Here is a 14,262-nt window from a genome sequence, read left to right on the forward strand (position 1 = left end):
TAAACCCAGGAGACAGATGTTGCAGTGAGCCAAGATCGTGCCATTGCACTCCAGCCTGGGTGACAAGAGCAAGACTTCATCTCAAAAAAAAAAAAAGTATTCAGCTGGGCGTGGTGGGGTGGCTCACACCTGTATTCCCAACACTTTGAGAGGCCAAGGCAGAAGGACTGCTTGAGTCCAGGAGTTCAAAAACAGTCTGGGCAGCATAGACCCCATCTCTACAAAAAATTAAAAAATTAGCCAGACATGGTGGTGTGCACCTGTGGTCCCTGCTACTCAGAAGACTGAGTGGGAGGGAGGATTGCTCGAGTACAGGAATTTGAGGCTGCAGTGGACTATAATCACACCACTGCATTCTAGCCTGGGCAATGGTGACACCCTGTCTCATAAAAATAAATTTAAAAATTCATACATATATTATTCTAGGTATTAGCATTTACAGGTACGTGGTCTAGAAGGATGCTTCCTGATCGTTAGAGTTACCCAGAGCAAGAAAAACAGAAGGAATACATGTGAGTGAACCTGACAAAAGCTGTGGGACTGAGATGTCAAGTCAGTTTTGGCTTGAGCACACTCGGCTGTACTTGACATGAAAGGGAAAAGAGTTCCTCCTGTGTCCAGCCACAGTGAGCCTGGTCCAGGTTGTATAATGATGGCAGCAACCAGAGCAGCAGCATGAACCCAGTCACATTGTATCAAAGCTGAGCTTAATCTAGCAACTGCAGCTGCAGTGAGCAGAGGTTTGGAGAGAACTGAAGCACTTGGATAGATCTTGCTTACTGAATCTATTAAAACTTTTCAGAGATTTCAACAGCTGGCCTTTCCTCATTATAAAGTACCAATGACTGCAGTAGAAATAAATGTGCACATCTCTTTCAACTGTATGGGAAACAATAGCACAGAAGCATATTCTAGAACTATGCTGCCCAATGTGTAACCATTAGCCACACCTTGCGATTAAGCTCTCAAATCTTGGCTAGTTTGAATTGAAGTGTAAAGTACACATCAGATTGCAAAGACTTAGCGTAGGAAAAAAATGTAAAATATCTCAATAATTTTCATATTGATTACATGTTGAAATGACTTTTTTGATATTTTAAGCTAAATAAAATATATTGGAACAATACAGTCAGGATGGACAAAGTTGACCCGAAGAAAGCTAAGGACAAGATGTCTACCTTTGTGCAGATGGGCAGAGAAGAACATAAAAAGAAAAATCTAGAGTTCCCTATTCATTTTACAGAATTTTCCAAGAATTGCTCTGAGAAGTGGAAGACAACGTCTGGGAAAGAGAAGTCTAAATTTGACGAAATGGCAAAGGCAGATAAAGTATACTGTGATTGGGAAATGAAGAATTATGAGCCAGTTAAGGGAGGCGAGAAGAACCCTAATGCCCCCAAAAGGCCACCATCTGGATTCTTCCTGTTCTGTTCAGAATTCTGCCACCAGATCAAATCCACAAACCCTGACATCTCTATTGGAGACGTGTCAAAAAGCCGGGTGAGATGTGGAATAACTTAAATGACAGTCAAAAGCAGCCTTCCATCACTAAGGTGTCACAGCTGAAGAAGTGTGAGAAGGATGTTGCTTACGGTAAGTCTAAAGGAAAGTTTGGTGGCCCAAAGGGTTCCACTAAAGTTGTCTGGAAAAAGGTGGAAGAGGACAACAAAGAAAATGAGGAGGAAGAAAAGGAAGAGGAGGAGTACAAAATTTAAAACACTGTTTGTCTCCTAGTGAATACCTTACAGCAGCAGTCTCCAACCTTTTTGGAACCAGGGACCAGTTTTGTGGAAGACAATTTTTCCACGGATGGGTGAGGGGATGGTTTTTGGGATGATTCACACACATTACGTTTATTGCGCACTTCATTTCTATTATTATTACATTGTAATACATAATGAAATAATTATACGACTCACCACCATAACGTAGAATCAGTGGGAGCGGAGAGCTTGTTTTCCTGCAACTAGACAGTCTTTCTGGGGGTGATGGGAGGCAGTGACGATCATCAGGCATTAGTTAGATTCTCATAAAGAGCAGACAACCTAGATCCCTCATATGCATGGTTCACAACACGGTTTACTCTCCTATGAGAATCTAATGCTGCCGCTGATCTGACAGGAGGCGGAGCTCAGATAGTAACGTGAGACACAGGGAGTGGTTGTAAATACAGATGAAGCTTTGCTCACTGGCCACTCACCCCCTGCTGTGTGCCTGGTTCTTAACAGGCCACTGACTGTTATCTATCTATGGCCCAGGGCTTGGGGACCCCAGCCCTAAAGTAGGGGAGAGCTGTAACTGACACACCTCCTATGTGACAAGTGTCTGTTGCCCTCATTAGTTTTAATTCCAAAGTTTGATTACAATCATACTGGTGTCTCTCAAACTAGAAACTGTTCAATGACGTGGCCAAGTGGGTCTAGAGCGCCCTGAAACTGCATCAAAGTCGCACATATTTCCAAATAGTTTTAAAAGGAAAAGGCAACTTCATGCTCCCCTCACTCTGTGTGCTTTGTTGTTAGTGTGATCAGGTATTTAAAGGTGCTTCTGGCATTTTTCTTTTTTTGTAAATTTGGAACGTAGTGTTAACTACATGGTTATTGGCTGGAAATCCTGAGTTACCAACTGCATATATCTATAGTTTGTAAAAAGAACAAAACAACCAAGACAAACTCTTGATGTTCTTTGTTTGACGTTCAGACTGTGGTGGAAGATGCCTTTGGGAGTGGCCGTAGCTCAGGCTGTGCACTATGAGGCTGGGCCTGTTGACTGCACTGTGCATTCATTTAGCTTCAGGTTGTCTTGTTTCTGTATCTAATGACACAGCATTCTGCTACCATTCCTAGCTTCTGTATCTAATGACACAGCATTCTGCTACCATTCCTAGCTTCTGTATCTAATGACACAGCATTCTGCTACCATTCCTAGCTGTGAACAAAAGGTGGTCAGCTGGCTTCAGAAGTGTTTACTTTTTGTTTTTGCTTTTTTTTTTTTCAGTTAAGTGTGGTAGTTTTTAAACTATTTGTTTTTAAACTGTAGAACTTTTCATTGTCAACAAAGCGAAGACCCACTGCATCAATGAAAGTTCAAGAACCTCCTGTGCTTAAACATGATTTCCAACATTCTGCTTTTTTTTTGTATGTTTAGAATGCTGAAATATTTTTGAAATTAAATAAACAGCATTACATTTTAATAATACATTACTAAAATCATTTTCAACGTTTCTTTGACCGTTTTTTAAGTGTGGATACTAGAAAATTTTAAATTATACATGTGGCTTATATTTAAGAAACTGGCATTAAGTTTCTACTGGACAGCACTGCTACAGAGCAAACAGAATTGGGACTGCTGTTGTTAGGCCCTCAGGTCTTATTTGGGATTTTTGTGGAGGAAGGATTCCTTGTTTTACAAATGGAGAAAACACAGCTCCATCCTTTTGAGTTCTTGATATTTCAATTGGGGTTTGAGTTTCTTTCTTTCTTTTTTTTTTTTTTTTTTTGAGATGGAGTCTTGCTCTGTCGCCCGGGCTGGAGTGCAGTGGCCGGATCTCAGCTCACTGCAAGCTCCGCCTCCTGGGTTTACGCAATTCTCCTGACTCAGCCTCCCGAGTAGCTGGGACTACAGACGCCCACCACCTCGCCCAGCTAGTTTTTTGTATTTTTAGTAGAGACGGGGTTTCACCGTGTTAGCCAGGATGGTCTCGATCTCCTGACCTTGTGATCCGCCCGTCTCAGCCTCCCAAAGTGCTGGGATTACAGGCTTGAGCCACCGCGCGAGGCTTGAGTTTCTTTTTGAAAGCAGGAAATACCAGTTACATTCCATAATAAATGATGGAGATGTGGACTAACCCAAAAATGAACCCAGAGTGAGCCTTTGTTGACTTGTGCAATGGTTAGAAACTGCATTGAGTCTTTTGATCAAACCGATTCTGTTTTGTTGCCAATATGAAAAGGAGAAAATTATCTAAACAGATTTCAAAATAGGAATGTGGATATTGACCATCAAAATGAGCCTAGGAATACACCAGATCATTGAGAGCTGGTCTGAACTTTTATCTAGGGATATGTTCTCTTTCATTTAGGTCCAAACTTCTATGCAGAATAATTTTATCTGAAATTGAAGATTAATCTTCTGAAGTCTATGAATTCTAACACAGCATTAAATTATATATTTCTTCAAGAGTGTCTTCATTCATCATTTACATATATTTTGAGAGTGTGAGTAACATAACAGTAGATTCTAAGATGGAGTTTACATTATACAGTCCCATACTTCAAGGGCCTTAGCATTTTCATTTGTTTATTCAACAGATATTTATTGAGCACTTACTATGTGCCAGGCAGTCTGCCAGGCATTAGGGGTGCAATAGGAATCAAAAATAGAATAAGATCACTGATCTCCTAAAAATTACAGCCTACTGTGGGAGGTAGACATTTATCAAATAATCACATGTGAGAGGTCTCAGAAGCAGGGAGCAGTGAGAATTCAAAGCTCAAGTGGAAGGATGAATTGTAGACAGGAGGAAGTACAGCTCCTCCGAATGTAACAGGAGAAGTGATTCCCTGAATCCAGTTGGCTGCAAAACAAGTCAATGTGTTTGATATAAAGTGTGTGAGAAGAGAGCAAAACTAGCTGGAATGCTTAGTATATTATTTTACAACTCATCATCTAGGCATGGCTAGTTACTCAAGGTAAGGTTTAATTTAAGATAATGTCCAAGATTTAGAAATAGACTCATCTGTTAGTAAATTGCAGGTTTGGGGTGGCAAGACACATAATAACAGTAGGAGATACCTGGCAATAGAGACAGGCTTGTCATCACCATCTAGGAAATCTATGATGTACAAAGACTGGGATTCTGTACTGGCAGAAACCCTTCAGAAGATCCAAGCAGCAAGGCAGGATACCATTGCAAAAACTCAAAACACAGGTCAAGATAGAATTCTAGGAATTGAGCATACAGAATGTGAGGACATGGGGAGTTGGAGAAGAGAGAGATAATGACACTCAAGATAAAAACTCAGGTTTAGGAGTACTGTTATCAGAAATATTCAGAAAAAAGCCTTTATTTGTAGAACACTGTGGCAGTCCAGTGGCCAGGACTGGCCATATCCTGAGGTAGATTAGCAAGTGTAATCCTGCAATACCATGAGCAGGATGAGCCTGTTAGGAAGCAAGGCTTCCTCCCAAGTTCCCCAAGGATGTGGTACTTTAAACAGGTTTTAAAAAAGACTCGTGATTTAGAAAGTTGGAGGTTGGTAACAATGGTCAACACCATGTATAATAAATGCATTGTCATTTTAATTCTTATAATATTTATACATTTATATATGTATAAATATATTTGTAATATAAAACATACAATATAGGGTTTATGTTTTTAATATACAACAAGATTGTAAAATATATACCTTATATTTTCTAAATATGTATTTTCTAAACCATATACACACACACACACATATACACATACATAGCTTAATAAATATTCAAATTTGGAGTAAAAATTATGCATAAAGGCATTTTAATGATTTTAAAATTATTCATCATTAAGGTAATTTTTTACAACAGAGCTATCACTAGTTTAATGTTACATCTTTCTTAGCTATGATTTTACACACAAAATTCTTCCAAAGACTTCTTCAATAAAGTGAAGTTCTTTAGGTAACTGGGGATGCTGGGAGGCACCCAAGAGTGGAGATTCGGCCGGGTGCGGTGGCTCACGCCTGTAATCCCAGCACTTTGGGAGGCCGAGACGGGCGGATCATGAGGTCAGGAGATCGAGACCATCCTGGCTAACACGGTGAAACCCCGTCTCTACTAAAAATACAAAAAAAATTTAGCCGGGCGAGGTGGCGGGCACCTGTAATCCCAGCTACTCGGGAGGCTGAGGCAGGAGAATGGCGTAAACCCAGGAGGCGGAGCTTGCAGTGAGCTGAGATCCGGCCACTGCACTCCAGCCTGGGCGACAGAGCGAGACCCCGTCTCAAAAAAAAAAAAAAAAAAAAAGAGTGGAGATTCATCCTGTTGCCCCATCCCATTTTCAACTCTCCCACCACTCTCCACCCACTATGCATCAGCAAGGTACACTGGACCTTTGTTATAAGCCTCTTCACAGAGGTATGAAAGCCAGAGGGAGACGGAAAGAGGATGAGAGGGATAAGGGTATATTAACCATGTTGCCAGCTTCTGTAAGCTTGATGCTTTAACTATCCTACATGCATATGCCAGACACATCAAATTCTGCGACAACCTGATAATATGCCTGAGTCATCTTGCCTTAGCCTCCTGCCCCTTTTGTCCCCCCTCTTCTCAATGGGGTTTCTCCTCCCCAGTGGCACACTGTTCAAATACAAATGAACTAATTCAGAGTCTATACCCTCAACCACCTCCCTTATCTCACACGCCAAGCCACTATACACCTGCTGTAATCACCTTAGGGCTAGATGCCAGACAACTAGGGACAATCCACATGCCCCAGAACTTACTGGAATTTTCAGGCTCTCCCATTCTAAGCCTGATTGCCCTGCCTTGCCCATTTTTCCCATAGAAACCATGGTGAAGGCTCACAGGCACCGGTTTTCCCCTCTCCCTCTGCTTCGGGACCAACCCTGGCACTTCCCCGTGTAGCCTCTGTGGCATGACCTATATTCCTTCTCTTGGAATCTGAGAGTATAATAAACCACCTTTTCAATGGCAGTTATCTCCTGGTCTGTTGGTTTTACTATGCCTTAATAGTCATAAAATCTATTAAAACCAAAAGGAGATAGGAAGAGGGACAAGGGGCATGGTTAATGATTGATTCTAGTTACTTTAGTTGATAATCTGCATGTTTTTATCTGCTTTGTTGCACCTGAGCAGGGCAAGACGGTTGTCTCCCCTCAAAGTCACAAAACAACAGATCTAAGAAGTTCAGAGGACACCAACCAGGATGAACATAAAAATACTTATACTTTGGTATATCACATTCAAGATGCACGAAAACAATGACATAAAGCAAAATCTTGAAATAGATGGGAGTGAAGGACTAAGGAAAATTCTCAGGCATCTCTGTGGGTGACATGTTTGAGACAGAAAAAACAGGTGAGAAAACCTCCCATGCTGAATTCAGCCCTATATTCCTTCTTATTTCTCTATAACCTTCTCCACAGAATCTGCCAGTACCCAGATCCAGGCTTTATCGGAGACCTGGATTCCTACATCAATGTTTTCCTTAAATCTGATGAATTCATTTTTTCATTTTCTTCTTCTTATATAGCTTGAGTACTGCTCCATAACACTTTTTAAAATATCACTAGCCAGGCACAGTGGTTCACGCCCATAATCCCAACACTTTGGAAGGCTGAGGTGGGAGGACCACTTGAGCCCAGGAGTTCAAGACCATCCTGGACAACAAAGGGAGACTCCAACTCTATAAAAAAAAAAAAAAATTAAAATTAAAAATTAGCTATTCATAGTGGTGTGTTCCTGTAGTCCCAGCTACTCAGGAGGCTGAGGTGGGAGGATCGTTTGAGGGCAGGAGTTCAAGGCTGCAGTGCTATGATTAGGCCACTGTACTCCAGCCTGGGTGACAGTGAGAACCTATCTCAAAAAGAATAATAATAATAAAAATAAAAATAATATCACGTCTAGGTTTTGTTTTTTCCTCTGTCACTGATTTTTTACTCCTTTGGGTACTTAAACATTTTTCTTGCAGAAGACTAAGAAAGTTGAAACAAAGTCATCTATGATCCTATAGTCCAAAGTTATTCACTGTTAGAAAGTGATGTTTTCCAGTGTATTTCTGTCTAGACATAACCATACCTCTTCTGTCTCGAAGTGTAACACATGCTATTTTATACCTCTGAAATATTCTTTCCTCCCATTTTATGTGCTTTCAGCAACAGTAGCTGAGCATGGTGATATGAACCAAAAAGAGCTATCACCTTGGCACATAATACAGGACACCCCTGTATTATTATATACATTATGTATGTATACATTATATATACATGGCCTGGCATGTATATATAACAGCAAGAATACGTCAGTGACGGTATACACCCACTGTCCACCAATCTATAGGCTCAGGCCCTAACATCAACATTGTGTGCCAGGGAACAGCAGTGGCAGAAGGAGTCTAATTGGGCAGATCGTTTCCTTTCTGCTTAGTGTTGGAATCAGGACAAGTGTCACCCTTCCTAGGGTTCTTGGAATTTTTTTCTTCTTCTTTTTTTTTTTGCCTAGCAGGGGAAGCGAAGTTGTGTCTTCAAGAAAGATACCATTTTGTTTTGTTTTGTTTTGTTTTCTAAAAAGAGGTACAGGGGAGTAAACGGTTGATTGGTGGAGGTAGGGTGGAGATATTATATTATAACCATATTTGTGTCCTTAACTTTGAAACAAGTCATGCCGGTTCCTAGTCGGTGCATGTCCTTAGTATCTCTGGATGCATTTTTAAAAGCCAAATGACTATCCCATCAAAACCTAAGCCAAGTGCAATGTTGCCTGGTTTTGCCTTTAAAAACAAAACAGATTTTTCACTACTTTCCAATGCGACCACTAGCTTAATAAACTAACAAAAACTGGGAAACTTCCTTTCTTTCTTCAAATGCTTTTTAACTTCATTTATTCATCTGGGCTAAATTTTTTGTGACTTTTAGAATTACAAAAGAAAACACATAACCCTCCATTAAACAGACTCACCAAATAACACTTCAATTAAGAACAAAGCCAGTATTATGGTAAACAAGCCATGATATATAATATGCCTAATTAACTTCAGTAGATGCAATTATAAAAGATCTCTTTCATGACCCTGGTTGATAAATGTTTAAAGCTATTTACCTGCTTTGCAAATGGACAGTTTTCTATTCAGAGGCTACAAAAAAATTAATAAAATTTCAAAAATTTTAGTAACTGTCATTGTGGAAGGAAAAACCACAAGACATTAAAACTCTTCAATAGAGCCTCTTGTTTTCTAGTGAATTTTCACAAGTATATTGCCTTTTTTGTAAGCTGTCATAGTATAACTTATTTCACCCTGAGGCTGTCACTTTTTCTCGTGAAAAAGTACAACACAGCTAAGATTTTCATGGTGCACCCAGTTGTACATTAAAAAAAAAAAAAAAATGCATGTTCTTAATTATCTACAATTCTAGGAAGAAAAGCAACTACTGTGATTACTCAGGGAACAGAAAATCCTCTCTGTGTTCCTTCTAAGCAACATTGCATAAGATATAAAGAAGAAAACATCTATTTTATTTTGAAATAAGCATCGAAAGCTTGCCTGGTGGGATTATAAAAGAGTTCAGTTGGGCTGAGAGTTGCTTAAGCTGGAAGTGCCACACTGCAAGGGAGGGAACAGAAAGAACAGCAGCCCTTTCAGGGGATTACAGGGCAGTGCTGTGAGCCTGAGAGGCTGCATTCAGCTACTGGCTGAAACAAAGGCAGAGCCAGAGCTACTCTTAAGTGGAGGGAGAGTGAATAAAGAAAATGCCTGGCATTCAAAAGCTGCTTCTCAACTGGGATTCAGGATTGTCCTTTTTGTTTTCTAGGCATCAAGAAATCTGCAAATGTTTGGAAAATATGTATACTTTTGAGGTGAGCTGAATATGGCTGGGACTTCTGCTTATCTGGTCTTCAATCTCCAGTCTCCTCAATTAGAAGAGGAAAAATAAAACAGACAGAATGAAAAAGATTGCCATGAGGGAAGTTTCCACTTAAAAAAATATATATGGATTGTAATAGAGGTCAAAACCGAGCTTGTACCTCCAAAGTATTGGGATAAGGCTGTGCACTGTGGCTCATGCCTATCATCTCAGCATTTAGGGAGACCAAGGCAGGAGGATTGCTTGAGACCAGGAGATCGAGACCAGCCTAGGCAATAAGTGAGACCTCGTCTCTACAAAAAATTTAAAAATTATCGAGATGTGGCTGCACTGGCCTGTAGTCCCAGATACTGAGGAGGCTAAGGCAGGATAATCTTTTGAGCCCAGGAGGTTAAGGCTGCAGTGAGCTATGATTGCACCACTACACTCCAGCCTGGATGATAGAGTGAGACTTTGTCTCCAAAAAAAAAAAAAAAAGAGAAACAATGGTAGGTGTGCTCCTGATTTTGTTCAGTGTTGCCCAATAAACAATCCTTTGTTTGAAGTCTTGCCCATATCTACCTCTGCCATAAGACTTTCCCAGGCATCTCAGCTCAAAGTGATCTAGAGTCATAGCACTTATTGCTAGTATCGCACATATTGCACCAAATACTTATGGCCTTGAATTTTCATTGAGATATGTTGGATTTGAATTGACTTTGAAACATTCTAAGGGAGAATTTCAGCAGAAAATTGTGAACTTAAGTCTGTCACTCAGGAAGCGTGCAGTCTAGAGATATAGAGATATAAAGGTGAAAATCTTCAGAAAATAGGTGGTAACTGAAACCAGAAGAAAGAACAGGAGTACCTAAATAAAGGTCTGTAAAATGAGGAAAGAAAGTTCAGAAAGAATTCTTAAGAACATCATTACTTAAGAAGTACATAGAAAAATTAGTGAAAGATAATTGTAAGACGTCAGAAAGAATGGTTAAGATGGCAGAAAGAATGGTTGTTTTATGCAGGTTTTTAGTTTCCCCAAAGAGCGAGGTATTGTATTTTTGATTTATGTGTTTTCCAGGACACCTATCATAATTTCATGCATGTAGTATGCCCTCAATATTTATTGAACAAGACATGAGGAATAAATACATACAAATATTGTTCTTAGTTCTCTTTTGATTGTTCTTTTCTTAGCATCAACACCAGTACCACTCCTACTCCAGCGTATTTATCTCACCTTTCAGAAGATATTGGGGAACAGCAGGGGGCCTGTTAATGGAGGACTCTGACCTCTAGGGGGAGCTCAAGGAGAGGAGCACTGAGTGAGGGTCCAGGCAGTCCTCCCTGGGTCACGGTAGTAGCAGATTGAGCTTTTGGTGAATGAGGAAGGGCTAAGAAGGTCCTGCGTCCACATGGCTCAATCTTTAGTTCTTTTGAAATCATACCTCTCTTTAAGTGTCACATGACAGTAAGCGAATCTAGGCTTAAGTCCCTCGTGGAAAAACTTTCCTAACGTGGAAAACCTAAACAAAATGCCAGATACGATCTATGGGTTAAAATAATGGCCAAAAAACTACATATAGCCACTGAAATGTTTGGCCCAAGGTGTGTGTGTATGTTCAATAATTTGAATAACTTTGGAACAGGCATAAATGTACCACGCTGCCACAGCCCTAACACTTCTTTCACCTAATACCTGCCCCGCTTCACAAATTTATTTCTTACCTTTTTGGTCTCTGTAGGCATTTGAATTTGCAAATATTGTTGAAATTTTTAAAAGTATATTTTTCCAGGTTACATTCTCCAAACTTTCATGGTTAAGATGTAAGTGTTCAATGTCTCCTAAATTCCTGCATTCCTCACCAGAAAAACAACACATTGAATTCCTTTCCCTGACGACTTGTTTGATTCCACATAGGGGTTGGCAGAACAGGCAGAAGACTGTGTGCACAGGCCACAGAAATTGCTGCAGTCTGTCCTAAGTCTTTTGCTTTGGGGTTCTATAACTTCCCTTTTTGTATCTACCTCACCAGAGTTGAAATTATGGGAGTATCCCTTTTGAACAGAATAAATCTGAATCCTCCTTTTGGTTGTGAATCACTATTGTCACCAAAAATTCAACAGAAAAGACAAAGAAGAGCTGAAAACAAAGTATCCAGGACTACGTGTAGATCCAAGCTGTTTTTCTTACACTTGAAAAGAAAATAAAGTGTACTGAAGTGAAAGCCCTTCTCCATAGTTCTATGATCAGATCCAAGACAGGAGACTTCACATTTCGCACAAACGAGCATTCCAAAGCAGGAGGGATTAGACAACCACCACGAAGCCGGCACACTGCCACTGGGCTGGATTTCCCAGGGTAGGAAAAAAAGCTCTTCTGCTATCCTAAAAGCACAAATATTTCAAGTCTCACCATGGGTAGCCAAGAAAATAGAGTAGAAAAGAGTCTTCCAAACCGTAAACCACCTATTTGTTTGAGGCATATTTTACAAGCTCAAGAAATCCACTGTTTATCTTATCAATACAATCAGAAAAACAATTCATGAAATGTCTACCATATGTTGGGCTCTGCACCTGCACAGAGGTATAATACAAGGACCCTGCCTTCAAAAGGAGATAGTCTAACATTGTTGGCAGACGCGGGTTGATATCCTGTCTCCAGCCTGGTCTACAGCAGTATTTTGTTTTGAAATCCATTTACTTGAGAGCATTATGAACCAATTCATTGGTCATAAGCTCTATAGTAAGAATAATATCTAATACTAGCTCCCAGGTATGAGACATTCCAGGCATATTTTACAAGGGTGATTTTCAGGGTCCCATGGCAAAGATTTTCAATGGATTTGATCAAAAGTCAAAAGCAGCCCTTTCACATGCTCTTGCTGAGGAACTTGGCATTGCGACTGTACCTAATTGAAAGCCTTTGTTGGCAGAAGTGTGCTGGCTTCACGCCCAATCACAGGACCCCTTGGAACAATTAGTAAGGCCATTAGTTTGCATGCCTAATCCCAAGTGACCTTGTATGAGTCCCCCTCTGTCTTGGGATTTGCAGGTCCCATGGTTCAGTCCTACAGGAGAGTGAGATGTTAATCCTGCTTTTTTCTCTCTCTCGTCCCTACAGATTGCCACCGGCCACTGACTGTCCTATAAATGGAGACTGAGTCTTTTTTTTTTTTAACTACTTGACAATAAAGCCTACATCAGAACATGTTAAAATTACAGGTGTTATTAACTTTGAACATCAATCTCACTGTAATTTTTACTTTGGGCCTTGATAATAGCTCCTTCTCCCTTTTTTTTAACTTTTTATTTTAATTTTTTGAGGCAGGATCTCATTATATTGCCCAGGCTGGAGTTCAGTAGCTCAAACACAGCTCACTGCAGTCTTGACCTCCCAGGTTCAACTGATGCTTGTGCCTCAGCCTCCCAAGTAGCTGGAACTGCAGGTGCGTGCCACCATGCACAGTTAATCTTTTTATGTTTTGTAGAGACAGAGTCTCAATCTACTGCCCAGGCTAGTCTCAGACTCTTGGGTTCAAGTGATCCTCCTGCCTCAGCCTCCCACAGTGCTGGGATTACCACAGTGTTGGGATTACAGGCACGAGCCATTATGCCTGGTCTCCATCCCTTTTTAAAAGAAGCTTTATTAAGACATAGTTCAACTACAGTTGGTCTAAATGCTTAAAATTAATTTTAATTTTTCATTAATTATTTCTTCTTATTAAAGTCTTATTACATATTGGATTTGTACTTTTAGTGGCTACAGAGTGACTAACCAAGTGAAGTAACTAGTTGTCCTAAATACACCTAGTGTATTACTTAATCCCTCAGAAAATAACTTGATATTCTTGTCTTTAAAAAAGCAAAAGCAGACTGGGCACAGTGGCTCACACATGTAATCCCAGCACTTTTGGAATCTAAGGTGGGTGGATCGCTTGAGCCTCAGGAGTCTCAGACCTGCCTGGAGAACATGGCAAAATTCCATCTCTACTAAAAACACATACATTAGCTGAGCATGGTGGCACACATCTGTAATCCCAGCTACAAGGGAGACTGAGGCACTGGCATCACTTGAACCCTGGAGGTTGCAGTGAGCTGAGATCATGTCACTTAACTCTAGCTTGGGTGACAGAGGGAGACTCCATCTCAAAAAATACATAAATAAATAAAAAATTAAAAAGCAAAAGCAAAACAGAGAAACAAACAAATAGACCCAAGACAGCAAGCCTTTAAAAGCAATTTTAAAAAGTTTTCTATAAGTAAAAGTAAATCCTGGGCCAATATAAATTATCTAAACTTCATTCCTCTATTGTATGGACTGGCTTTGACAATTCCCTCTGGTCAAATTATTTCTGGTTCTATAGAAAATATTTTTGGAAAATTAGCTTAGAAGAAGCAGAGGAAAACAGTTCTCTATATCAAATAAATGTGTATGATTGTATAAGATAATTAGTAGATGCACTGTAGCAAAATTGTAGGTTCAAAGTGACGGGAGCTGACTTTAAACCAGGGTTCCCAAGGATCTCCGTGATGAGAACATTCTCTCTCCCTGAAGCCTGATGGGGGTTAGAGAAGTTTGACTCACTATTGTCCTTCTGGGAACTGAATGGGGCCATGTGACAGTGACCACTGGCATAGCGATTCAGTGCCATAGATTTCAGATATGGATATGAACCGTCATGAATTAGACCTGTTT

At 40.2% G+C, this 14,262-nt stretch overlaps 1 pseudogene; it reads left to right on the forward strand.

The window, feature by feature from the left end:
* The first annotated feature begins 1,134 nt into the window (after window positions 1–1,134).
* LOC111530089 lies at window positions 1,135–1,715 on the forward strand (annotated as a pseudogene).
* The last annotated feature ends 12,547 nt before the right edge of the window (window positions 1,716–14,262 follow it).

The sequence above is a fragment of the Piliocolobus tephrosceles genome, chromosome 5 (assembly GCF_002776525.5).
Source record: "Piliocolobus tephrosceles isolate RC106 chromosome 5, ASM277652v3, whole genome shotgun sequence".
Taxonomy (NCBI): domain Eukaryota; kingdom Metazoa; phylum Chordata; class Mammalia; order Primates; family Cercopithecidae; genus Piliocolobus; species Piliocolobus tephrosceles.